Source organism: Paramisgurnus dabryanus, chromosome 10 (genome assembly GCF_030506205.2).
Source record: "Paramisgurnus dabryanus chromosome 10, PD_genome_1.1, whole genome shotgun sequence".
Taxonomy (NCBI): Eukaryota; Metazoa; Chordata; class Actinopteri; order Cypriniformes; family Cobitidae; genus Paramisgurnus; species Paramisgurnus dabryanus.
Window position 1 is genome coordinate 26,728,873 of NC_133346.1, and position 25,702 is coordinate 26,754,574.

General features: G+C 35.9%; 1 protein-coding gene across 1 annotated transcript in view; it reads left to right on the forward strand.

The window, feature by feature from the left end:
• The first annotated feature begins 11,479 nt into the window (after positions 1–11,479).
• Positions 11,480–25,702, forward strand: part of plppr1 (phospholipid phosphatase related 1) — a 118,863-nt gene continuing 104,640 nt past the window's right edge. The window contains exon 1 of the mRNA XM_065240584.2: positions 11,480–11,688. The gene's annotated coding sequence lies outside the window, so the exon portion shown is untranslated. The remainder of the gene's footprint in view (positions 11,689–25,702) is intronic.

The window sequence follows — 25,702 nt, forward strand, 5'->3', positions numbered from 1 at the left end:
TGATTAGCAAGTTTTTAGCATCTCCTATCAACGTTAACCCTTGTGCATTGTTCAAATTCACATCCCTTTCATGTTGTTTGTGGCCAAAAAATGCCACTAAATGAAACTGTTGAAAAATGTATCATATTAATATATTTTCAAAAAATAAATAAATTTAATAAATCTGTTAATCAACCTCAGTACTGATCAACATTACCAAATATTTACAAAAATTCCATGATTGTAAATCTTTAATTGCCAAGTTCATAAGTGATGTTACTTATTTGGGAAAAAACACAAAATGACTTATTTTCTATATAAAAAGTGAATTTGGACTGGATTTTTTAAACCCTTTTCACAATCATTGGGCATTTCACAGATTAGAAAAAACATTGGCTTTGATGAATTTTTAGTATTTGTGCAGCATCAGATTTTATTTATTTTTTCTTCCTCATTTATTGTTAGTGGCTGTTTTTGCCCCATTGACTTCCATTATTGCAAAATTTTTTGATTGCAAAGCCATGACACCTTATTATCATGCATTTTTGATTGTTGGTAGTTTTTCCTTTTGCAAAGAGGTAAAATTTGTCATTTTTACTGTTGATCACCATGTGGCACCATTAACCCATTAGTAGGCCTGTGCAAAAAACAGAGCTTAATTTCTGGTTTCTACTTCGAGTTATATGGAGCATTTTTGTTAAAACTTGAATTGTAAGGATATAAGAAGGTCATTTAAATTATGTTGAATTACTGCAGGTTTGAAATAACCTACCTGAGGGTCAACGGTGACTGAAATCTTTTTTTTTTTTGAGGGTGGGTTTTGACATGATTTTGTTAAGTGTCTTATAAGAATTTGTCTATTTGTATTTATCTATTGGCAGGATTTTCCCCCATCACCTGTTCCCCCGTTATCTTGTTTGTTTTTTTCTATATTATGTCATTATGTCCTATAGTTCTGTGCAGGTTCATTTTGGTTTGTTCTCGTTTTCATGTGGTTATCTAGCCGAGTTATCTTGTCAAGTTTAGTGTTATCTGTCTGCTTACGGTGTTTCATGTCATGCACCCCCTCATGGGTTTTATTTTATGTTAGTAAATAAAGTGTTTTCTGTTTTCCCGACTTCGTCTGCGATTGGGTTCATCCATCCTCTGATCCTGACATCTATTGCCACAGTAATAAAGTGTTTTTGTCTAAATATTTTTTCATACGTTTGTTCTTTCTCCCTTTTTAATGAAGTAACATAAAAAATAATCTTTAAAAAGTTTTAGAGTACCACAATGAGTACGACATTTTATATACTGTATATACAGTATTATACCTGAAGCATGTGGTACTGTACAGTAATTAACTGAAATCACTGCTGCCAGTTATTAACTGTAATTCCTAACCTACAGTATAAAACTGGCAACATTGTTACCAGTAAGACACCGTAATGGTACAGAGACAGTAAATTACTGACAACACTGTTGCCAGTTATTCACTGTATTGTCATAGACACAGTACTATACTGGCAACCCTGTTGCCAGTAAGTCACCGTTACAGATGCTGTACAGTAACTAGCTGGCAACAGTGTTGCCAGTAATTTACTCCTAAAAAGCCTGGTAAGGTTTAACAGTGTAGGTAAAAACAAACACTTTAAATACATTGTGTTGTATATTATATATTGTAAATTATATGTATATTATCAATGTATTGTGCATATAGTGTATGTATGTATGTCATTTTTTCAAACATTTTAAATTGCTTAATTGGTTGTTTTTTATTATAATAAACAATAAATGCAGGCCCATTTTTTATATTTACTTTTTAGCATTTAAAAGATGCTTTTTTCCAAAGTGACCTACAATGCCTTGCATATCGATTTTTTATCAGTATGGGTGTTCCCTGGGTTCAAACCCACACTGTTGCACAGTTAATGCAATGCTCTATGTGCTGAACTATATGTAAATATAAACAAAAATTGCCTTTATGTAGATGTATTTACAGTAATATAATGGAGAGAGATTTTATTTTACTATTGCCTATAGAAGTACTACATATTCTCTTAAAATATATACATTTAAATAAATACATTTGTATAAATAATAATAACACTAATAGTGATAAAATAGTCGTAATATAAGTTATAAGCTCACAAATGAAAGTTCATCTGCCATTTATAAAACACTTCCACTTGTCCCATATGAACAAATGTCGCTTGTGTATAAAACTATTTTTGCATAGTCAAATGAATCAGTTGCAATGCTCTTTCATGCTTTAACGCTTCTTTAACGCTTGACAAGGTTTGATTCTGATTATATAGACATTTAAACTGCAATTCAATTCCAGTATCTATTTGATGGCCAGTGAAAGAGCATTGTGAAAGCTCAGGTAATTGCTACATATTTCAGCTATAACAAAATGACTAGCAGTCCCATTAACGAACCAACAGCATAAATTAAACATTCAGGGCATGGTACAGTTATTTAGTGATGCTTGACAGCACTGATGTTTTAACATTATTTAATTACAATTACCATTGATTTGACAAACCTGTCTGCACAAGTGTTTATAAATATATTATCATCAGATTTCACAAATTCAAAGGATTTGTTTATTAAATTAAGCAGTGGCCAGTGATGCTGGCGCACAATGCAAAGCTCATCACAACATGTATTTAGCCCGTCGTGTGTGGCTCGTAATTTCAAAATTTGTGTTTGGCATATGTAAACTTATGTGCATTATGTGTCATGTCAAAATAAGTGCCTGCTCGCACACACGTCGAAAGGGTTTATGATGGCTCACGTTTGCCAGATACTCATTTAATCTCATGTGTAATCAGAGTTAATTGAGTGTCTGGCGAGTATTTTGAACCTGAGCATCTCATAAACCCTTTCGACATGTGTGCAGAAGAGACATATTTTGAAATGATGCACATGGTTTACATGACACAACAAAAACATATTTTTACATGATGAGCAACACATATGACTATCCGAACACATATTTTGAATCTTCTCCCCTAAGAGAAGATACCGGCTGCCACTGAAATGTATATAAAGTAAAAACTGCTCTTAATTGGGTTTTATGCAAAAAAATTATTGTTTTCAGTCTATAAATTGTACTCAAACACATAAACAAGTAATGTTTAACTTGGGCTGTATATTTTTCATTTTCTTGATTATTATTAGACTTTCACTGAAAATGCACACTTAAGGAAAAACGATCAGTTAAATCTACTAGACTGTCGAAAGAAGGGAAATCAGCCTTTATTGATTGGGACAGATACATTGTAAAAAATGCATGTGAAATCTACAGAAATTAACTGTGTTCATGCACAGCAAACAACTGTAATAAAGTTCACAGTGGATTACAGTGCATTCAGTGTGAAATTACAGTAGTGTTTAAACAACTGTAAAAATCACAGTAAAGAGACATGTGCTGTAGAAAGTTACGTAATTTTAAAAGATAATGTTTTAGACATATATATTTTTGCTGTGGTCAATAACTCACAAATGCTCTCTATCAATACCAGGTGTAATTTTGATCAAATGTAAAACGACTTTAGTATAATTTCACTTTGAACATAAGTAGCGCAATTGTTACTTTTGAACCTGTCAGCAGGGACGAAAGTAACCCACAGATCAGGTTTCTTATCAAACACTTTTATAGCATGTGTACATAAACTATGTAAAGGTCTTAGAGTAGATTTTCCTGCTTGTGACCATGACATAAGAGAAATGAGAAAAGATCAAAGAGTGCAAAAATAATATTTACACTTCTGGTGAAAGTGGACTCCATATAAATGTAACTGTACAAACACATTTTTAACATGCTTTTCAAATGTTAAGTGAGTGTCTAAGATAACTCTGAGGTATTTAAAATCCAACACAATTTGTAATTTTTCACCATTTACTAATATATCTGGTAAACCGTCCTCTATATCTTTCTAATCTTAAAATACATACAAGCAGTTTTCTGGACATTTGACGATAAAAAGCACTAATCAAACTATTTTGGTCATGACAGCAGTTTTTGTGATACCTGTTCATTTGTTTTATCATGTACATAAAACAGTATCATCTGCATTCATTTGAATAACAAACATCTGAAAAATCATTCAAGAACAAACTAAAAGGTATGGGTCCTAATATGGACCCCTGAGGTACCCCTGTTGAACAGTGTCTTGTTGAAGATATATGCGTTTTAATTCCAGGTGCATTGTTTCCTTGATGTAAGATAAGACTCAATCCATTTCGTTGTTTGCACAGAGAAATTAAAATGTATTAATTCAGAAAATAAAATATTATGATTAAACGTATCCAATGCCTTTTGCAAATCGAGAAACACCGCACCCACAACCCCACCCTTTTAATCACACCCCCTAATTTTAATCACACTTTTAACATTTTTATCTCTAAAGATGGTAACAATTCTAACCTAACCCAACCCTAAACCAACCCTTACCCTTTAACATAGCATAATGAATGCTCGTTTTCTCAATGAATGAATTTGAATGAATAATGGTCAAATGCTACCACATCCAAAAGCCAGGGGGCGCTCTCGTGCAGAAACTCACTTTGTGCCACATAAGAAGTAGCATTGCAAACGCTATTCCAGGAAATCTCTACAGGAATATTTATATCGCCATTCTTCGGATTGTTTCAGGTATTTTCATGATAATAAAGAATATTTTGAATGATTTTGTTTAACGAGTGTTGCTTTTTTGATTGCACGTTATAAACAACTACAACTCATAATGATTGTAGATTGATAATGGACTTCTTACTGACCAAAACGGCATAGTACACGCACAAGCTGCACATGAAACACAGAACCGCGATGCAGAATCGATTTTAGGCAGGTCTTTTTAATGGGACATCCGATATATTGTTTCAGCCCTAATGAAGACAACAGTACAATGTTTGAAACACATCATTGTATAATGTGCTGAACTTCACATACTTTTGTTAAAAAAAATGTGTAGTAATATTCCGCACATTATTCTGTAACCAGCGACAAGGCATTGCTCCATTCTTAATGTAGATGGTTTCACCGGACGCACGTGCGGTGACTTTACTTCCGGCCTCTGTTTAATGGTCTGACTAGTTGCTAAACTCCTGAACAAAATACCTTGTAGAAAATAAAAATTCCTATGTAATCTATGTGTTGTTTATTTTGCTCTTTACATAAAAAAATTAAAAGGACTTTTTGTTGTTATTGATTCTTAGGCAAGTTTACCAGAAGATACGCGTGTCCCATGAAAGCCGTTTGTTTATGTTGTTACTGCTGAAACCGTCTATACCTGTGGTTAAAATCACTGCTGACTTACTGTTTTGTGCTTCATTCATCACTGTCGACATTGAAGGTCAAATTGTGAACATTGCTCCATGGGATAAAACATTCAATGTAGTAGCTACATTTGGCAAAGGCTATATTGCAATACTATATTGCTAGCTGTATACTGCTGACTATTTGATTTGATATGTAAAAAAAATGTGTTTTAGCTTGCATTATTAAGGGTACACTTTTATTTTTATGCCATGTTAAAAATCACAACTGATACTGTTTACAGATTACTTGTCAGTTTCAACATTAAAGGCCAAATTTGGGCACATTGCATCAATATATATATATATATATACAATATAATTTGCTCTGGTTGTCACATTTTGGCAGTGGCTCACATGGGTATTGTGTTAAACAAAGTGAATAGTATATACTGTAACCCGCACGCTGAAAAATGATATGAGAAGGATGGTATGCTATGAAAATATTGTTTAAAGTTAGGGGTATTGTATTCCTGCTTGTATCTTTAGCCAAAACATAAACTTCACAACACAATTTATGTAAATACCTGCATGTACAAATGATTGTCATGTTTCAGATGAGAAAATAATAGAACATTGCTGCTACATTATCTGTAAGGAAGAGAAGATGCAGAGCCGGCTCCTCATTTGCAAGCACACATGGCCTTGTTGTCCATTCATGTGTGAGAAAGAGAAACCATAAAACACAGCCCTACACCGTGACAAAATAAGATTCATGGTCTGTTTTGTGTGTGCGTGCGTGTGTGTGTGTGTGTGAGAGAGAGAGAGAAAGAGAGAGAGAGAGAGAGAGTCCAAACCGTGTTTTTTTTTTTGAAGATCACTTCTCACCATTGCATCCATTTTGATGTTACCATGGCTACCTCCTCTCCGCTGAGGTTATTTTTAGAATCAGCTTGCTCTCACCGCAGGCACACATGAGTGAGAGGAAGGCCGCTGAGCCAACATGGCAGTAAAAACAAAAAATATGTAATGATGTAGATGGGCAGGGTTGTTACAGCTAAAAATTATTATTTGTTTCGAATAGCAGCACATCTGTAGTTGAACTGGTAGACCATCACATTAGCATTGCAAAGGTCATGGGTTCAAAGCAGGGAATAGACATTCTGATTAAAATGTGTACCGCTCTGTAAGATGTTTTGGATGAAAGCATTTGCCATATGCATCAATGTACACAATGTGTGGGGGAGAGGTGCATAACAACTTTTCATTTATTTTTTCGACATTATGTTGCTAACATCTGATTTTAAATTAAATGAACACAGAGAACGTTTAGGAGGGATCATTAAAAAAACTGATAATTTATTTTGATTTAAATCTTAATTTTTATTACAACATAATATTTAAAATAAAATTATGTTTTAGTGATAACAAAATTCTTTTAGGGTAGTTGCGCCACTAGGTGGCCCTTGTTTGCAACACCTTTTTTAAGACTTAAGTCCTATCTACTTGAATAGGGAAAGACACATATCTCTAAAATCGTGTTAAAATCACAATTAAACATGACAGCTTCTGTACCATGTTCAAGCTCAAATTGAACACACAATTATTTTTTCGAAGTAGCTTTAGCTACTACAAGCTCAATCTTGTTTTATCCAATATCTTTGATGTTAATCAGTTTTTAGGCTTTCTCTATGTTCTATATATTACTTTTCATGTTAACTCTATTATTAAAAATATTCAAAAATTAATCTAGATACAATTTTGCAAAACAAAATCTGATTTTAAAATGTTGACACATCCCCTTTAATAGGAATTGCAAATGATATTCCCTGAGGATGGACAAGTACAATTGTGATAAAAAATTGTGACATGGAATCATTAGATCTGTATTTATCTTTTTCTCATGGTCCTGCTCAACCGTAGATGGGAAACCCGGCAAGGGTCACTGAGTAAACCCATGACAGAAGAGGTCAGATGTTTCCATGTGCTTCACTTTCACACGCAAACACAAAAGTCAAAAAGTCAACTATCCTCTTATTGTGGATAGAGGCTCTTCAGACTGTTATTCATTAAAGCTAAAAAATGTCTTAGACAAAGACCTTGCTCAAATGTCAAGCATATGGTAAAGATATTACATTTGGTAGCAGTATGTATCTTTGAGTTGCTAATATGAAAAAGTACTGTCCAGTGGCAACTTTTGTACCTTTTTCTGTACAAGTGGGAGTAAATGGAATAGCAAAACTAATTCACACTGATACAACAAAGGCCAACAAACTGGTGCTCTCTGTTAGCATTTGTTGGCGTTTGTTGGATCAGTGTGAATTTTATATAGCTTATAGAGTCCTTCTCAGCCTGCCACATGTTGTGTTCATAGTGGTGGACAATTTACATGCTGGAGTTTAAAACAGAGGGTTTGGATAAAAGGGTCTGCCAAATGTATAAATGTTAACAAGCACATACCCCAAATAGATTAAAGAGCACCTATTGTCCGATTCACGTTTTAAAATTTCCTTTGGTGTGTATTAGTACATGTTAACGATATGCAAAAAGTACATACCCCAAAGTAAACGATGACGCAAGTTATGATCTCCAACATAAATCTCTTTTCTTGGACTACAACAAACACACGGATTGTAGGCAACAGTTTACTTCCTGGGATTGATGATGTAGACAAGAACAACATTATCATAATTCCTCCCGCTTTGGACTTACAGCCTGTAAATTAACTCCTGTTAGCAACCGAATCTTTCAAACATGGTAAGGAGTGTCACGTTTCCAGATGACATCAGAGGTATTTAGGCCAATCACAATGTACAGATTAGCTGGCCAATCAGGGACACAGCACTTTTCAAATCCGTGCGCTCCAGGAAGAGATTGAAATCTGGAGCTACAAAAATGCACTGTATGTGAAAAAGAATGTGTTTTTTAATCATAAACCACGCGAACACATTGTAGTATACCAAATACAAAAAATAACGTTGTTTTTACCTACGAAAAAGGTGATTTTTAAAACAAATTTGAAGAAAAATCAAAGAAATCTTTAGTGCATTATGAGAACGCTGACAGCTGTCTTGTGCCAAGATGGTAAATTTAGAGCTGAGAATGAGGCAGAGAATAACTTGGACACAATCCCTATTGTCAGGCTGGGTTGATCTCCCTGGAGTCTCATTTACAAACTATTGGCTCAGCCAAACTGTCTACACATTGATTTAAAGCCTGTTCTGAGATACCTATATCCTTGTCTCCTACATCACCATGGTAACCCCTTAGTGTAGTGTGCTGCTGAGTTTGTACTATTTGATACAAACTGAATATCTAAGCCAATAGCAGTTGGGTTCTGGGTATAAAGAACACCACGTAATGTCTGCCCTGTCAAGTAGGCGTTTAACGTTAAATAAACATTAAGACTCCAAGAATCAATATCAGCTTCTAAAAAAGGTTTCAAAACACATTTCTCATAGCGATGACGTAAAATAATCATTTTTGGTTTCTCAAAGAACTTTTCAGTCAAAAGTTGTTAAAAGAAACATTTATTTCCTACCTGTACCTTTTTAAAGTGACAGAAAGCTTCTGTGGGGGTTAAAAGTTCTTAATGGAACCATTTAGCCCGACAAAGAACCTTTATATGTATATATATATATACTAAACTACTTGGCAGGGCTGCAATTCAGAACCTGATGCAATATTTCTAGAAAAGTTGTATGGTCTCATGAGCTGCCTGTTACTACATCAATGTATAACAAACATTGACCCATAATCACTGTTGACAACTATCAGGTCATTGCACACTGTAAAAAGATGTTTCTACAACAAAAAACTGCTAATTTGTGGTTGCCAGTAAACGTTTTAAATGCTTTAGAAAAAAGAATTTGTATTCTTTACTATTTTTTACTGCATATTTCATTAACGGAAATATATGACTTTTAATATAAGTCTATTTTAATTAAACAACATAAAATGTAACATAAAACAGTTTAATGTACGGAAATTGTAAAAAAATTTTTTTAAAGAAAACCATAATTTTAACAATATTTTAATGTGAAAGTACATGATACAAATTTTCAATGTAAAATATATTATTAATATCCTTTACTTCCAAAAAAGTAATGTCTTGTTAATTCTATTACAGCTTTTCTCTGTTTATGTAAAGGCTTTATTTCTGATAACAAGCAAAAAACCCTTAGTTCAAATCATAGCTAAAGCGTATCAAACACTACACTTAGCTAAAGTTACTGTATAAAATGTGTAGCCTACTACTTGAAAAAGATTTGTTCCAAAGTTTAGTTAAGCCACTTGTCAGACCATTAAATGAACAAAGACCAGAAGTTAAGTTCCATCCAGATGCCTAAATGCGACAATGCATGTGTGTCTGATAAAACCGTCTATATAACAGTAAGGGAACACAAAGCCAGGTTTTTGCATCCATACAGTAGCCTATGTAAATAAAATTCACAGAATCTTCATGATTATGCTTAAACACTGTTATGTAAACACTTTAAAAGTAGGAAATTAATATAAGTGCCAATTTTGCTCTTACTCTTGAGTTGGTGGTTCACAATGCCAATGCATAAACATTTTGCAGTAAATTACAGAAATTTAGAAAATTTTTTGATGAAATGTTACAATTTAATTATGAATAAATTAAATATTTATGAAACATTTATGACCAACACATCTCTCAAACCTTATTTTAAAACTTTATTTACCATACTATAGACATTTAAACAGATTAGCTTTTTGCACAACCTATACTGTGAATTATATTATAATTATAAAATAATAATAATAATAATATATGGATATCGCATAGTCTGTACATAATTTGTGTTATTCGTGAAATATGCCCTATAAATATGGTAGATAAGATGCATTCGGTAAAATCGTAGGCTACATGATTTTAAAGTGTCAATGTTAAAGCAGAAATGGGTTGCAGTATGAGCTTTATAGTCAATGATTAAACACAAAAGGAGGGTCTTTCCCCGCAGAGCTGCTTGCCTGAGGCGCCCGCGCGCGCGCGCACACACACACACACACACACACACACACACATTCTGGTTTCCATGTTTTTTGGGGACATTCCATAGACGTAATGCATTTTATTCTGTACAAACTGTATATTCTATTCCCCTTACCTGCCCCATTCCCTAACCCCAACCATCACAGGAAACTGTCTGATACTTTAGATTTTCAAGAAACATCATTCTGTTTGATTTATTAGCTTGTTTCCTCATGGGGACATCAAAATGTCCCCACAAGGTCACAAAAATACTGGTATTCCTATCTTTGTGGGGACAATTGGTCCCCCCAACGTGATAATTACCCGGCCACACACACACACACACACACACACACACACACACACACACACACACACACACACACACACACACACACACACACACACACACACACACACACACACACACACACACAGAGAGAGAGAGAGAGCAACATACACTCGCCGCATTCCTCCAGTCCCTTTGTCCAAACTGCATACATTAAACGCCTGACAGCACATCCTCGCCGCAAACTGATGCGTCTGTAGCGCTTGCCATGACAAATTATCATCTAATAAGTGCTGCCGAATGAAACCCCATTCTAGGCTGCAGGCGTTTACTCTTGCGTTCCGTCTGCGCTGTTATTTGTTTACCTATAGTACTGTATGTACACATCGAGGGGGGTAACGGCTACATTTATTGTTGTTGAACTTTTACAAACGCATTTTATTTCGTTACGCCACGCGCACGATATTTAACTGTTCTTCTTTTACAATCTCGGTTACGCTACAGTACTGTATTAGCCAGCTACACCATGAGGTTCTGTGCTCTCTCTTCTCAGGAACAAACGAAAATGTATACGGTCAGCTACATTGGTGTGACCAGTCGAAGTCTCACGGTATGCTCGAGCACATATTGGTTTTAGGGGGGTTCATCAGAGGGGGTTCCTGCATGAGTGAGTGCTGTGTGATGTCCGATTTGGGAACGTAAAAATGTTTCGATCGAATTTCGATTAATTCGTAAAGCAAATAATTCAGTATTTGTTTTGATATATACATTATTGCTTAGATTGAAAAAAAAAAAACATTCACATTCCCAATGCTTGTGTGCAAGCATCCCCGTTGTAAAATTACAAATACTACTACTGCCAAGGCGTATATTATGAATATTAAATATACAATTCACCTTACTGGGCGAGCAGCGCGTTGCGTCATTAATATTCATGAGTGATGCCTTTGCCATAGTTGGTCGATTTTCGTCCTCGGCCCCGCCCCCACTCGTCTCAGCATCAGCGTGTGTGAACTCCTGTAGCATTCACGATCGCCTCTAATCGCTTATCTTCAATCAAACATCGAACCCGGCGTTGCTGTAACGCTGTAAAAACACAAAATATGGAGTAGTGGTCTTCTGCATCCATGTTAAACGTTGATGGATTAACACGGGGATAATACACATCAATCGCGCGGTAAGTTGTTAGAGGAGGTCGGAGGGGTGAAACGATGAAGCATGGGGTAGTTGCAACCTGCTATTGTCTCGTGCGTCCAGTGATCATGTGCATTCATTTCAAATTGTTGACAAGGAAACTGCAACATTTCTTAAGATGCAGAATTGTTTATATTTTATATTAAATAAGCATAAAAATTGAGCAATCACTTAATAGTAAACCATCTAGTACTTGGGACAGCTGGCGATATCTACATGTTGGAAACAAGTGTTCTCGTGGATTGCCTCTATAATGATTGACACTTGTCCTCGTGGCATTACGTGACAGTGGTTGCATTTGCATCTTAAGGTGTAAAATACACTACGGGGAGAAGCTTCAATGGGAAATTGTAGGATGAGTCTTTTTATGCGAAGTAACAACCAGGACTGTGTTTGATGGTCAGATGGATTTGAAATAAATATTGTTTGTCATGAAATCATTTAATATGAGAATAATGTGGGGCTGTCAGATGTGTTGTCTTGTGACTGAATATTTATATTAATATTTATATGACGTTGCATGGAACGAGATAAATATCTTGATGAAAATACATAAATTGTTACTGCCCAACAAATCTTAATGACTATTTGGGAATTTGATGTAGCCTTGAGAAAGGAAATATATCCTGAAATCTATACAGAAGAGATGAACTGATCCCTCAAGTCAGTTGGCTAGACATTGCAATGCTTGTTTAAAGGATGGTTCTTGTTGCTATGGTTTCCCAAAATACTTCAGTTTGTCAGGGTAAGAAACTTTAAATGAGTTTAATGTAAACAAATGGAATTTTATGGTAATGCTTGCCTAAAGTAGCGGTTATAGTGTTATTCATTGTTAGTTTCTTTCAAATATAATCATAATGTATAAAACTTTATTATGAATAAAAGTTATTTATAATTATTTTTGTATATACAATTTTTGTTTTAGCTCAAGATCTTTTATTGGTTTTTGAAACAGCATTTCTGTAAAAAAAAACCCTAGTCTTACAATGTACCTTTCCCCAACCTTTAAATACCAAATCGGAGGAACATAATGGGTTGGTAAACATGTTTGGCAATCCCGAACACCAGCCCTCATCCTAACCCCAGAGTACAATAGTTTGATAAAAATGTTGTTTCAGCACCAATAATGTTGCATATCCAATAATTGTGCAGGGCTTGATGGTATAGCTCATCTGAGAGAGGGAAAAGTCTACAGAGGGACTCATTTACAGACATCTGTTCATACGCAGGGAAACATGGCTGATAGATGCAAACTCACAGATTGTCTTAAAGGGATAGTTCACCCAAAAATGAAAATTACCTCATGATTTATCACCCTAAAGCCAACCTCGATGTATATGATTATCTTTTTTCAGGCGAACATAGTCTTGAGTTATTAGAAAATGTCCTGGCCGATCCAAGCTTTATAATGGTAGTAAATGGTAGAGCTTGACCGATATGGATTTTTTTGGGGGGGGGGGCTGATGGGAATAACGATACAAATACCAATATATCGACTGATATTCTTTATGTAGCCACTAACAACTATTTTTATAACGACTAATCTATCGCCTAATTTATCGATTATTCTAAATGAATAATTTGCCACCAAAAATCAACAAACATTCTATCAAACATTCCTAAATCCAAATTTTTTTTATACTTGGCATACTTTTTTATATAGTATATAAATAATATTTATTAAATTAAGGTTATGGTTCAGCTCTTTGACACAGGGAATTAAATTAATATGTTTATGCCAACTTTATGTAGTGTCCTAAAGTAGATCTTGTGAACCAAACAGTAATTTCATATCTGACAATACAGAACAGTACACAAACATGTGTTGATTTTCCTCAGCAATGATGCAATTCTTTGCACTTGAATATTGTTTTGACTGGCTGAGCATATAGTTTGTTTTACTTCCTTTATCATCTATGATTCTATTTCTCTGCCCTGCACAAAAAAAATCTGATGTCCATCTATGGAAGCCAATAAGGATGGAGTCAGAAAACGATTGATATTATTTAGAAACTAAATGAATATACCGGCAAATAAAGTAAAACTTAAACTAGGCGTAACACCTTAACTTGAGGCACAACATAGGAAACTTGGTAGATCTACACTGGGGCGCGTGCAACAGTAAAAGGGGTCTAGATGCCCCTGGTTGGCAGGCTTACCCTGCCCATTTACCTTTAAAACGGTGTTTAGACGTCCTCCCTTGTAAAATAAGTCACAACATGAAGAAAGCGAGAGATGAAAACAATTTCATTATTCTTGTTATTCGTTTTGACAGCTCTCCGCTTTGAAGAGTTTAAAACTAGCACTATGATTGGTCGAAGTCTTGTATATATATATTTATAATCGTCATCACCTGTTTTTAAATGGAGTGGCATTTAGTACACAGAGCCCTAGTTTACTGACAAGCTAGGCTAGGGCTGCACGATTAATCGTTTTTAAACCGAAATCGCGATGTGAATGGATGCGATTTTCAAATCGCAAGAGCTGCGATTATTTCAATTCAAAACTATCAAATATAACAATCATCTAGTACGCAGTTTTTGACAGTTCGCTTCATGCGCATTTTACGTTTGATGCAGTTTAAACCAATAGAGGTCATTAACACTGAGGTGCTGACTACACGTCAGATAACACCATTTGGAAAATATGAGCGCGAGCAGCAGTTCAACTCCTCAACAAAGTGTACGGCCATATGATTTCTGCAATGCGGAAAACACGGACAGAATCGCAAAATGCATACAAACGGAATTAACTGCACACCGCGGAATGTCATGAAGTTGGCAGATTTTGGATTCAGTCATTTTTAAAACCCATTATAATAACCGGCAAATGAAAGGACAGAAATGCGTGAAAACATTTCCCTTTTGTGTAATGTTGCATTTGCATCTTAAGGTGTAAAATACACTGGAGAGAGACTGGAATTGGCTGATTTTGCGCATGATCGTCCGGACAGCTATCCGGATGGTCAGTCTCACGATATCCCGATTCCTAGCTGGTCCTTTTGTTGCCAGTGGCGCAAGCAATAAGGTCTCAGCCAAGACGAAAATACAGTCGATCAGGTGCAACAGCGTCATCACAAGTTCAATGTGTTATCATCTCATATTTAAACCTCTACTGTCAAGAGATAACAGAGAGCCATACAAGTAGGGATTCATTTGGATTAATCCATAGGTCTGAAGAACGAGTAGGCTACTCGATTAACTGGGGGCGGAACAATCAAAGGGGCACGTCATGGTGAAAATGAAAATATTTTTATTAAAGCAACACTATGTAGTTTCCATGTAAAAATGACTTGCAGCTCCCCCATGTGGTTGAAAAGTGCAACAGTGCCTGGTATCAGACACTCTTCTGCAAGCAGGGGGAGGGGTGGGGCTGTGTGCTCTACCCTCCACCGCCACTTTCAGAGGGTGCTTGTAGCAGCTAGGAGGCTGCACAGGTTGCAGCAACAGTACAATTTGTCCAGTTAAAAGTTGTTCTATCACTGAAATAATTTTAGAGACATTATTTAAAGGTAAAAAAACTACATAGTGTTGCTTTAAAAACACCCAAAACTAGGGCTGAACGATAAATCGCATGCGATATCACGCGCATCTCGCCTGTAATGCCGCTTCCTTAATTTGTATTACATCGCCATCAGCTGCTTTCAGATGGCACGGCATTCACTGCACAGAGCCGTAGTTCCCTGACAAGTTGGGCCATATCGCATACATATCGCAGGCGATATGTCCGCAATAATTAATGCGAAATTGCCCCGATTGTGAGTGCACTACGGCTCTGTGCAGTTAATGCCGCGCCATCTGAAAGCAGCTGATAGCGATTTAATACTAATCAAGGAACCGGCATTACTGACGAGATGCGCGTGACAGTCACATGCGATTTATCGTGCAGCCCTACCCAAAACTTAATTTTGAAGAAACTATGACAGAAAAATGAACACATACTAGATTATTAATGAATTAAAAAAATTTTTTTAACAGAAACCTCTTAAAGGAATAGCTGCGTGATGAAGTGTAGCTAAAGGGTTAATAAACACAAACTGAAACGCCTTCTTTGTGACGCACTCTACATAATATTAATCCTTATATACAACATAAATGTATTATACAACGTGCATCTATTTCCACAAAATGCAAGACTTCAACTAAGTTATGTACTGAAAGTTTAACTCCCATTGTGGATGTGCACCATAAACAGCGCCCTTTTAAACACATCCAGTCAAAGCACAAGCTTCTTAACTAGGGCTGCACGTTTTCAAGTTTTTCATTAACAGTTAACCGACACCCTTAGCGGTTAATACTCGGTTAACCATATTATGCGCGTCACAACCCAGAGATACAGACACACGAGAAAGGGGTAGTTAATTTTTAACACCTTTAATAACTGGTTTGACCACATTTAAAACGAAATTAATTTATAGAAATAAAACGCAGTGGTAAGGACAGAGCAGTTTAAGTATGTCACTGACTTTTGCGTTCGCGGGGATGGTAGGCTGGGCGAAGGTACTCGCAGGCTCCGCGGCCGCCTCTCTATGAGTGCGTTTACATGCACAGAATAAGCGGATAACTATCAAAAATCTGCTTATTTCAGAAAACTGTTTTCATGTGTTTACATGCAAATCAATTAGCCGGCTATGCAGACAACTGCGTTTACATGGGACTTGGAGAATTATCAGGTTTCTCGCAGGCAGTGACGTCACCGCCTATAGTACACAATAGTCGATCAAAAAGTCAACGACATATCTGTCTTAAGCTGTACTGTTGTATCTCTCCTCGTGTCTGCAGAACCTGTAAATGTAACATGAGCTTTTATTTTCACAGTTTCTCTGCCAACTGCTTTAGTCGAGCGGAGACTTTTAAGCGTTACCTTGCGCTTACTTCCGCATGTGACGTTTATCTTTAATACGCGAAGACATGCGCACATGGACAAAACCGTGAGAAAGCGGGTTAAGGTGTTTACATGCCACGCGAAATCTGTGTAATGAGCAAAAAACTACCTGTGCCGAAATGAAGACGACGAATCTGCAGAACAAAGTCTTCATATGGAGGTATCGCAATGGTGTGTTAATGCCGGCTGTCTTATTTCAGAATATATACAATTATAAAGTTGACTATTACTCTTAGTTAATTGTAAGTTGTTGTAATATGCTATAACTTAATCCCGGGTTGATGACCACATGCGACATCCGCAGGCTGCAGCCTTCGGATTGAGAAACAGCACTGCTAAACCTTGACCACCGTGTACTTTACTGTTTTTAAAGTTATTTACAGCTTACCGAAGTGCTCTGCTCGTCGTCTCCAAAGATACAAGTAATTGACTCCTCAATCAGACGAAGTCTATCGGCAAATCCTACTTTATACTGGTGGAGGTTGGTGAAATAGTTATCCTTGAAGTGCTTAGCGCACTAAAAAATGAAATTTCTGTGAAAAATAAAACTCAAAAATGACATTTCTGTGAAAAATAAAACTCAAAAATGACATTTCTGTGAAAAATAAAACTCAACCAGGCAACTCAAACATTTTGATTTACTCTCTCGTAACTTCTGCATCCTTGAGCTTGGACTACAATATCGCAGCGAGAAATTGAAAATGGCGGATTGCTCGTAGTGTTGGGCTGGGAGTCGATGTCCTTATTTGGCAGTTCCGCTGCAAATACTGTGACGTTATTGTTCAAAAAACGTAATAGATAATAGAAAAATCAGAACCGGTTGGAAAATATGACCAAAACAGAATATAAAGATATCAACAAAGCACCTGAAGAGACTAATTTCAACTTTTATGTACTTCTAAACACTACAAATATACAACAAAATGCATTTAAGAGCTAAGAAAGTGGATTTAGCATGATATGTCTCCTTTAAGTCTTTTGCTATCATTTTAGCAATAAGCTGTGTCATGTCTCCTCTTACCTGTTGTCACTTCTCAGTTAGTGATGGGACGATAACTGGTTTCACGATTTACCGCGATAAATTGTCCTGGCGGTTAGTATTATTGTTTAAACTGTAATTATCATTACAACCGGGTTTGATTACCGCAGTAAATCCTGTCCAGCCAGAATCAGTTTGACGCAGGCGCGCACATGCAACATAGTTTTTTGCACAAGAAGGCATTAAAGGGATAATCTATTGTATTCATTCACTGTAAACTTATTAAACAGATTTATTTATTTTTTACCACAGAAATAATTTCAGGGATATGAAATATTAAATAGTGATTTTCAAAAATAAAACTTTTCAGTGTTTTCACTGTGTGTTTCAGTTCTTTTTGAACATTTCATTTGAACAAAACCATAATAATATTGATAACCGTGATAACTTTAGTCACTATAATCATGATATGAAATTTTCATACCGTCCCATCCCTATTCTCAGTCAAGATGTAATGCTCATATCGCTCTCTGGTATCTCTTGATATTTGATGTTTAAATATGAGACGATAAACCATTGAACTTGTGATGACACTGTACGTTTTGCTCCTGACTGACTGTGTTTACGGAAATCACGGCATCCTTTTAAACCAAAGTGCCTAAATTATGTGAGGTGTGGTCGGCTTCAGAGGATTGGTGGGTTGCTGCGGCGCATGTGCACAGACTTTATCTGTTTGTTTTTTAATCATGCATGGTAACGTTACTGATGTCATACGCCGGTCTGCCAGAAACATTGAAATCTAAACATGGTCTGTGTATGTAAATCCCGAGTTTCTTTTGGAGTGTTGTTTCAGTTTTCTTGTTCTTGGCGTTCACTAAATTCTGGGTTTATATCTTAAACTATTGCTTCAGTGCAGTATAGCCACATAGCTTTGTAACAATGAGCACAATCTCTCGAGACACTACATTAGGCTACTTATCATTTATTAATATGGGCTGTTTTCTTGTACAAAATTAAATATTTTAAGTTAAATGTACAACATGTAAAAAGACAAGATTTTAGTAATGCTAACATCAAATGCCTGGTAGGATATTTTCACAGACTAACAGACGCCACGTCTCAGGCATAGACTACAGTATTTAAAATAGCATATATCCATTAGTTATATTTTCAATTTAATTTATAGAGCAATTCCCGCAAATATTTTAGGTTAACTGTAGTCTATATAAGAGAGTTAGTGCATGTTGACTCGCAGCGGAGTGGGGTGGGGGCGTAATTATAGTTATTGGATAGAAAATTGTAATTGGCAAAAATCTGTATCGGCAGGTCACACCTACAGAAAAAAATTAGAATCGGTCAAGAAAATTGCAATCTATGCATCTCTACAAAATAGTCCATCCATCCTTCCACACTGCTTCAGGGGGTTAATAAAGGCCTTCTGAGGGCAATGGATGCCTTTTTGTAAGAAATATATAAATATAATTAATATATATCAAAATAAAATAAATAGTTTCCGGTAATGGCTGATGCGCATTCAGAAAAGAGTGCTTTTTCCAGCGTAGGACATAGCGTACTACAGGCAAAACACAGACAAACCCCTTCCTCTAAATATCCTATTGTCTATTATTGAAATCCTAATTTTAGATTTGTACTTCCTGTCCGGATTTTTGTTTAGCTCTCTGCACTAAAGCGTTCATCACTATGTCTCCTATGTTACATTTTATGTCATACAATGTAAACGTACATTCTCATGAATAGTACCTTCTCAGTGATATAAATATGATTATAAGGATTTCCAAGAGCTGCGTGTGTAAATGGTACTACTTGCACTGCATATTGAGTTTCTTCACGAGAGCGCCCTCTGGCTTTTGGATGTAGCGGAATTTCACTATAATTCATTGAGTAGCATTTCAAGATGATCGTACAAAAAAATATTTATTCCAGCCCTAATCATCATGCAATCATTTACATCAGGGGTGGCTTAAGGGTTAATCATGGGGTTATAATATCCCTTTAATATGGCCTTTCGCAAAGCTTAGTTCCCAGTACTGGGAAGATTTTTCATAAACTAAATGTTCTCCAATACTTTTTTCCTGTTTCACCGCCAGTTGGGACTCTGAAGTGACGTACACAGTGACGTTCCATTCTGAAATCTGCACAAATGGCAGCAGCATTCACGCATTGATGGGCAATACAAAATACATCTAGACAGCATTCTGCTTCAAACTATCTCTATAATACACATTTGCAAATACCTACATACTCACCACATTGGGATGTAAATGGTCACGACAACACGCAGTGCAGTACTGGATTAGAGGCAGAAATGTGCGTATGGAGAACTCAACACACAAAATAACAACATAAGTTCTTAAAGACTAAACTGATGATCTGATTGTAAAAAGTGAATAATCTGTATTTATTTTACAAGTCAAATTTCATGTCTTTTCCATAATAACACAGTGTTACACTGCGCTGCCTCCATACTTTGTTGGAAAACATGACTGATGATTACATGTAAACAGATAATATTTTAATATTTCTTCTATGTTTAACCTTTGTGGACTAAAACTACACATGGATGTTATTTTAACATGTGGCATCAAAGAAAAGAGCGAGCCTGTCTGGATTTATGATTGACGCTTTTCATTATAACTTGAAAAGCAGAGATGTATAAAGTACTAGCGACCCAGACTTGAGTAAAAGTACAAGTGCTCTATCAAAAAAGTGACTTGAGTAGAAGTTGAAGTGCTCTTTAAGCACAGCACTTAAGTGGAAGTACTAAAGTATTAAACATGCTTTGTACTTAAGTATTGCAAGTAGTTTATTTAAAAATATACTACTCAAGTACTGAAAGTAAAAGTACAAGTATTGTGTAATGTAGTTATTAAAGAAAACAGTCAAAAGTTTGAATATGATATTGTTTATATTATTTCAAATGTTTAAGCTAAAGGACACTCACAATTCTTTTGGCTGTAGCAGGAGTACAAGGACATGAATGTTCAGATAATTCAGATTAATTTAACTGATATGGCGATAGAGAATTCAGAATTAATGAAATATTTGTCGATAAATGGTAATAGGTAAAGGTACAAGGTGTTTCATTGAATTTAGGTTTCCTTCTTTCGCGCACACTCGCCCTTTCTTGCGCATTCTCTCTCTCTCTGTCTTTCTCGCGCACTTTGGTTCTCTCTTCGCTTCACATTTGTCCACAACCCCGGCTCATATTTGTGAGTGAGAGGGAGGGAGGGGTCGCACTTCACTATCTCCAATTGGTTCAGACCACCATGTGACCATGATTCGTAACATTTGAGAGTAACGAGTAACTATGCAGCACATAAAAAATGTATTGGAGTAAAAGTATTAAACTCAAAGAAAAATGTACTGAAGTAAAAGTGGAAGTAGGAGAAAAAATAATACTTCAGTAGAGTACAGATACTGTCTTTTAGTACTTAAGTACAGTAGTGAAGTAGTTCTACTTCGTTACTATACATCTCTGTTGAAAAGGCGCTCTAAGCGAATTGACACGTTTTAGACCATAAAACATTTTTTGTTACATACCGGAAACATCTCCTCACTATCTGCTTGCTGCCTGTCCGCTGATCAAACTGTAAAAAAACGCGATCTCTGTAGACAGCCCAGGCTTCACAAACGGCAATATCAACATAGTGGCCAACAATGTTCCCTCTAATTTTTTTCAGCACTGAGCAAATTCTTTTTTTCTGAGCGCACATTTTTAGTACTGTGAGCAATTCGCAACCACACGACCTGCCGAAAATGACCACGAGCTTGCGTTAACCATAGGAGATTCAAAGAGATGACAGTGTAGCGTGTAACGGGGTTTAGTGTATACACACGTATAATGTTCAATGTGGGCCTGTGTATCAGAAGAGAAAGGCACGGCTACTGGAGAGAGGAGAGCAGTATGACAGGTAAGTAAAAGATCAACACAGAGTCTTGGTTTCTGATTATTTGTAGATTTATATTGAAAATATTAATTTAAGAAAGTGTTTCTCTTTTCTGTATCTTGCTTAAGGAATATAAATCTCAAATACAAGAAACAATATGCAATAAATCCCAATACTCCTCTCTTTGAAATTTACCAGGTACCTGGCTTTAGCAGATTGAACCGTTCAACTCAAGCTGAAAATCAGTTCTCATATACTACAGAGCAAATATATAAATAAATAAATAAAATACTTGTAAAAGTGTAACACTGTTTCATTTTGTTTGTAATCCAAATTAATGATTCACTTAAATGACTCAGTTGGGTTGAATTCATGAATCAATTGACTCGGTTCAAAGGACCGTTCCTTTAAATAGTTTAAATAGTTCAGTTCAAAGTAAGTGTCCTTTGAAGAAAATCCAAGAAAATACGGAAAATGAAGTTTCAGCGAATTCACGTCCTAGTAGTTGTCCGAAACAAAAAGGAAAAATATCCTCCTACCAGTTCTGATGAATTCAAAGCACAGTTCTGGTTGTCTCGCCTTTTTGTATACACCTTCAGTATATACTTAATTGTCTCGCGTGTCCAAGATGGAGCAGGAGAACTTTACAGATGTTCGCAATTCTCACAAAAAAACCCAGCCTTGTAAAAACACAAGGCAGAACAGTAATTAATATTCAATTCAACAGATTTATCAATAAGCATCATGTAAACATTTCAAATAACAACCTAACTCAGGGTTTCAACACTTATTGAACATATGTTATTTTTTTATCACATTTACGTTACGTTACTTGACTGTTAACTTTCAAATGTAAATAGCTTCAGCTCGTTCGTTATATACCAACGGCCAATGTAAACAAACTAATAAAACTCATAGTTTGCTGCCAAATTTGCAACACTTATGCCATAATGTCAAGTTAATATTTAGAATATAAAGCATAAATTTTAACTTCTTATTTAAAAGAAGAAGTTCATTCGAAGTGTTCTGATGCTCTGTGATTCTGAATCTGCCTCCGTTCTAATTCTCTATTTTGCTCTCTCCTCACTCTAGCGACAGCTTTTCCAAGTTATCACATCACTTCAGGAATCCAATAATTTGTTTTAAATCACTGTTTTGAATCACTTTTTCCTCTTAATAAATATTTTAGTTTCTTGAGATCGCCCCGTGCAGCTGCTCATCTGACTCGCTCTCACTTTGTGCTCGTGCTGGAAGCGGCACCTGTGTGACTGAATGCGCTGCTACCATTGGCTCATAAAAGTGTCTGTCACCGTAGCAAGATCAGCGATTGGTTGAAAGTTTCTTCTCCTTCTAGAACACTCGCCTTCTCTCTCTCTTAATTCTTTTACAACAGCAAATGCATCAATGTTTATGTGCGGTCTGAAAAATGTGCGCGGTCTGACAAATCTATTGCGCGGCCACTTTGACTGGCCTGCGCGGCCGCGCACGCGCGCAGCTTAAAGGGAACATTGGTGGCCAAACCTAGCACCACAAAACAAAACAAAGTATTCCAGCCAATAAACGACAAAAAGGATTTGGGGGTGGGGGTTGGGCGTGTTCATGAAAGCACGGAAGGGAGGGGGAGGAGTTAGCTACGCTCCGTCTGTTTGAAAACAGTTCAAACGTCAACAATAACTAACGTCTCGCAGATTCGCTTAGAGAGCCTTTAAGCCTGGCTAACAACAGACCAGTCTCATAGAGAATGAGACATGGTCTGGGAACCACATGCTCATTTTCTCGTATTTGAGGCGTGGTTTTACGAATGTCCAGAGTCGTTACTTGGGCGCTACGAATGTCTATCAAATACGTCTGTACGTAGCTCATAGCCAGTTGTTTCAAAATTATACCAGATGACGTAGAGTGACATAAATTCAAGCGTCAACTTTTATTGGGTACGTGTGCAACTAAACCGATAGCTGTATATTGATATTGAAAAGCAACACAACTTAGTGGCACTGTGAAAACCACATTAGGTAGGCTACAGGCATTAGGACAATATGATATAAATAAATACCACTTACCATTTATAAGTTAAATGGACTTTGTCGATCCCTATAATACACATTTGCAAATACCTACATACCATGCCTAGCAGGTTGGTCCTATAAAAATCCGTGGCTATCATGTCTTGCCAAAAATGGCTATTTTTTTTATAAACTTGCGTTCATAACTACTTAGAACTAAGGCTGCATTGAAAGGTAACTTTGCGTCTGCTGCCGTGTTGAATAAACAAAACTGCTTCGGTGTGTCGCATAGACGTCATCATTGTCTTGCTGCCCCATCTCCGTTTTGTGATTGGTTTCCTATTTCAACGGAAAAATTGGCACATGGTTGTCATGCTAGACTTGCAGTGTACATAAATTTGTGCGCAGGGCAGCATGGGGAAACCCAGGCTAAATTAGTTTATGAACGAGTTTCATAATCAGGTATGTGCTGCTATGAATGTGATAAAAACTCAGGATTATGGTTGATAGAGCAATATCTTGAAATAGCACCCAGATGGATTGCAGATATATTGAGTCTCATGATTGGAACTGTTGTTGTTTGTTAGACGTATTATAAAATTTAAAGAGCAAAACGGAAGGCTACGCGATTAAAGGGATAGTTCACTTTAAAATGAAAATTCTGTCATCATTTACTAATCCTCATGTTGTTCTAAACCTGTATGAATTTCTTTTTTCTGTGACCATAGACTTCCATAGTAGGAATAAAAAATATGATGGAACTTAATGGGCACCATCAACTGTGTGCTTACCATCATTTATCAAAATATTTTCTTCATCATTTATCACAATACTTCCAAAATATTTTTCCTAAAGTACTATGGAAGTCAATGGTCACTATTTGTTGTGTGTTTACCATCATTTCTCAAAATATCTTATTTTGTGTTCATCAGAAAAAAGAAATTTATGCAGGTTTAGAACAACATGAGGATGAGTAAATGATGACAGGATTTTCATTTTAAAGTGAACTATCCCTTTAACAACAACTGCCTTCAACAACTGTCTTGCAGTATTAAATATCATCAAGGCCAAGAAAATAACATGTTTATGTATGTTTATGTCTTGTAAAAAGGCTGCATCTCAATGCTTCAGACAATGCGCAAATAAGGGGTTTACATTTTCTTGCACTTGAGCAGACATAAGTATTCTCGTAAACATAGTCAATTATGTCTTAAGTTAATGTGAACTGTTCAGAAACAAAATGGATGTGTAACAGTATATTGAATTCACACATTCGGTCTTAAAGTGACAGCAGCCTAGATAAACCTTGCACTAGTATAATGATTAATCCATATTTAATTTATACAATGATGACTATGCAGTATTAAATTCCATTTGACTACTTTTTAATTCACTTTCTGTAACTGAAAAGTACAAAATGACCATAATTAAGAGTAATTCAAGTTTATAAATGGGTGAAGGGCTGCGAGAAAGAGACATTAAACTTTTTATTTAACAGATTACTTGAGTACTGTTAGATCAGTCTGAAAATTATTTGTTTGGTTTGTTGTATTTTCTTTGTGCTATTGCTCATAATTTAATGATTTCTTCTTATTTTGTTATTTACTGTTAAACACTATTTTAAATTTTGAGGTAGACTAGTAGTTATTGGTGGTATAACCTTATTTATTAAGGCTACATGAGTGAAAAAACCATAAAGACAATAATCAGATCTGTTTTATATTAGTGCTCTTGAGCCAGTAGTAAAAATCCTTAGCATTGAGGCCTGCATTGTTACTTTTGTAAAAAAAAAAAAAAAACTTGTTAAACACACTTTAAGAAAGTGTTTGCCATGGATTAATCGAAGGTTTTCTTACATTTACAGAGTGTCTTGGCAGTGTTTGAACAACCAGGGAACTACACTAACCTTTTCCACTGGTGGCACTTGCGCTACTAACTTTTTCAGTTACTGGCGCAAAACATGATTTGGTCGCACAAAATTAGTTATATTATATTATGGATAATAATGAACAATAATGAAACTGTATTGCATACAGATGTGCTTTTAATTTTACTTGCCATCTTTTAAACCACATGTCGCCTTGTTTTTTTAACGTTGCACTGCAGTATTTCCCACAGATCTGAAATTTACTTGTGGTGGTAGCTGGTGAAAAGGGCAATCATTACCCACCGACAAAAAATGGTCTACTATACATGTGACAAAGAACTAATAATGTGTGACAC